The 3,228-nt window shown below is 38.8% G+C and overlaps 1 protein-coding gene and 1 pseudogene across 8 annotated transcripts in view; one reads left to right on the plus strand and one right to left on the minus strand.

Moving 5' to 3' along the window:
- Rabgap1l (RAB GTPase activating protein 1 like) overlaps nt 1–3,228 on the minus strand; it is a 711,712-nt gene that overhangs the window by 407,811 nt on the left and 300,673 nt on the right. The window lies entirely within an intron of this gene.
- Nucleotides 576–1,341, plus strand: LOC111815503 (annotated as a pseudogene).

Genomic DNA, 3,228 nt, shown 5'->3' on the forward strand with positions numbered 1-3,228 from the left:
GCCAGCCAGCCCCGCCCCCTGGTGGGCTGAGCTGGCCACACACACACACACACACACAAATAAATAAATAAATAAATAATTTTAAAATATAAATAAATAAATTGAATGTATCATTTTGACACATCTCAAATTACTACTAAATTTCATAAGTATTCAATGAATATTTATTAAATAAATATACATCATGGTCAACCTCCGGCAATTCAATTGTCAGCAAAAAGCAACATAGTCCCTGATCTTTAATAAACAAAACAATTAAATGGGCAATATACTACTATGTATTTAGGCTGAAACAGAAGTGCAAGGTACTAAGTGAACACAAAGCAGGTATACGTGAGGAGTGTGGAAGATGAAAAGGAGGGGTAGTAAGTACTGAAAGAAAAAAATCCCTCACAAAAAGTTCATTAAACCAAAACTTTTAAGAATTATCAGGAATATTTGAATAAGTATTCAAAGGAAAGGAGAAAGAAGATCCAGAATACAAGAATTATTTGTATAAGAGAGGTGGGAGGAAGAGGATTGTGGTACAGTGGGTAAGGACTAGACTACAGTGTACTTCAAAAATTAAAAGTAAGATGAGTCACTACAAGTTTGCTGATATTGGCATCAACTTGACAGATCCTATGTTCAGAGGAATTTATAGAGGGGTTCAGAAGCATCAAGATGACTTGTAGGAGGTGAAAGAGAGAGATGTCCAGATTGACATCAAAACATTCATGATTACACGTGGAGATCTACAAGACAGTAAAGAGGTTCTAGAGTTGGCACAAAAGACATGTTTTTCTTTTAACCACCATTGGTTGCCACTAACAAGATGTGGTGAATTTGAAAAGAATAATCTTGATCTTTACTTAAGGGAGTTGCTACATCTTGCTGAAAATAATACGGAGAAAATTGTGGCAATAGAGGAGTGTGGACTCAATATATTGAAAAGAAACAGAGATCGGTGTGTAGGTGGAGTCGTACACTCATTTGATGGTACAAGGGAAGCAGGAAGCAGCAGCTGCTTTGACCAACTGGGATCTTTATATAGGGTTTAATGGTTGCCCACTGAAAACTGAGGCAAATTTGGAAGCTTTGAAGTACATACCTAGTGAAAAATTAATGATTGAGACTGTGCATTGGTGTGGAGATAAAAGTACACATGCTGGGGCAAAATATATAAAAACACCATTTCCTATCAAGAATTGTAAAAATGGGTATTGTTTAAAAGATAGAAATGAACCATGTCATATAATTCAAATACTGGAAATAACAGCAGCAGTAAGAGATGAGGATCCACTGAAATTAGCCATTACTCTATATAACAACACCATTAAGACATTTTTTCCTGATATTTAATTAGCATATTCCATCATGTATGAACATTTTCATGGCAAAATGTAAATTTCAATAAAGAAAGTTATCTGAAAAAGAAAGAATTAGAGACCCAGTCCTAGAATTGGTCCGGTGAGTGTGTGGGAGAGCTTCCAGGCTACCCTGTGCATACGGGACCTACTACTGGTCCCAGCCCAAGCGCGGCACAGGTGAGACGCTCTTTCATACCCTTGGGATGCCCCACACCACTCTGCAGCACCTGCCCAACCCCACCCACTGAGTAGGAATTTCTGCCACGTTCCAGGAACCCCCAGACCCAGTCATAGCCCAGACCCACTGAGTGTGTGGGAGAACTGTCTCTCCCCTATTCCACCTTGTGCCCTCCAGGGTCAGCTCAGGGCTGGAATACATGCCTGAGGTGTAATCATGAAGCTGTAACCCCTGCAGAGAGTGTAGAGGATAGAATGACCCAGCTAGTCCAGGAGCAGAAAATTTTACCAGAGGGGCACAACAGGTTCACCATCAAGGGCTGGAGCAGGAAGGAGCTGAGTACAGCAGCCAGACCCAAGCCAGGCACAACTGGATAAATCCAAACTTTGTAGAGCTGCACTTGAACTTTAGTACATGCTAAGGTTATAACTACAACGAAGATCTACAACAAAGGTCAGAAGACAGTGCTACACAAAATGACGAGAAGGAACAAAATGCAACTTCAGATCCCAAACCCAACCGAAACAAGTGCAGAGGACACAAACACAAACCAAATTGGGAATCACAAAGCTGAAAGCAATGAATCAACGGCTTCCGAAATAAAAAAACAGCTCCAGAAAGGTATAGAGGAACTCACATTGGAAATAAAAAAAGAAATCCCTCAATTGATAACATCTGCAGTAAAGAATCAAATGCAGAAACATATGGAAGAAACACTATGCCCACACAAAACAAGTGCAGAGGACACTAGCTCGGCTCAAATGAATAAATTAAGAGGGTCGATAGTAAATAACCAACAGCAGAAAGGTATACAGTAACTCAGAGCACAATTCTTTTCTAAAATAAAAAAAGAATTCTCAGAACTCATAGCATCTGAAGTAAAGAAGCAACTACAGAAACATAGGGAGAAAACCCAATCTGAAAAAAATACTGCAGTAAAACAATTTATAACTGCTTCTAAAGAAGACATTGATAAAAAAAAATAGAGGAGATTAGAAAAATGATGGATTCCTTGAATGAGCAATACAGGAAAGAAATAGATCGCATGAAGCACAGTCAAGGAGATACACAGGAAATTAAAATCTCAATCACAAGCTTAAAAAACCATTTAAGTGAAAGTGAAGACAGAGTTTCAGATCTTGAAGATACTGGGGCAGCTAGTGAAAAGGTAAGAAACGATCTCTAAAAACAACAAGGATGCAGGAAAAAATCCATCACCTGCAAGAGGATGCAAAGATGAACAATGTGAGACTAATAGGCATCAATGAGAAAGGAGTCAATACAAATGACATTGAAAAAATATGGGCAAAAGAAATAGCAGAAAACTTCCCAAATATGAGGAAACAATCTAACATTCAGGTAACCGAAGCAAACAGAATGCCAATTAACCTCAATCCAATGAAAAGTACACCGAGACATATCACAGTCAAGATCCCATAAATTCAGCACAAGAAGAATATACTGAAAGCTGCTAGAGAAAAGAAGCAGATCACATTCAAAGAAAAACCCATCAGAATTATGGCCGACTTCTCTTCACAAACCATGCAGGCAAGAAGAGCATGGAGCAGAGAACTTCAAGTACTCTACAAAAACCAATTCCAGCCCAGACTACTATACCCTGCAAAACTCTCTTTCAAGTTGGATGGAGAAGTGAAATACTTTCATGGCAAAGAACAGCTAAAGAATTTCGTGATGACAAAG

This window comes from Octodon degus, unplaced genomic scaffold (assembly GCF_000260255.1).
Source record: "Octodon degus isolate 3935 unplaced genomic scaffold, OctDeg1.0 scaffold00017, whole genome shotgun sequence".
In the NCBI taxonomy this organism is placed as follows: domain Eukaryota; kingdom Metazoa; phylum Chordata; class Mammalia; order Rodentia; family Octodontidae; genus Octodon; species Octodon degus.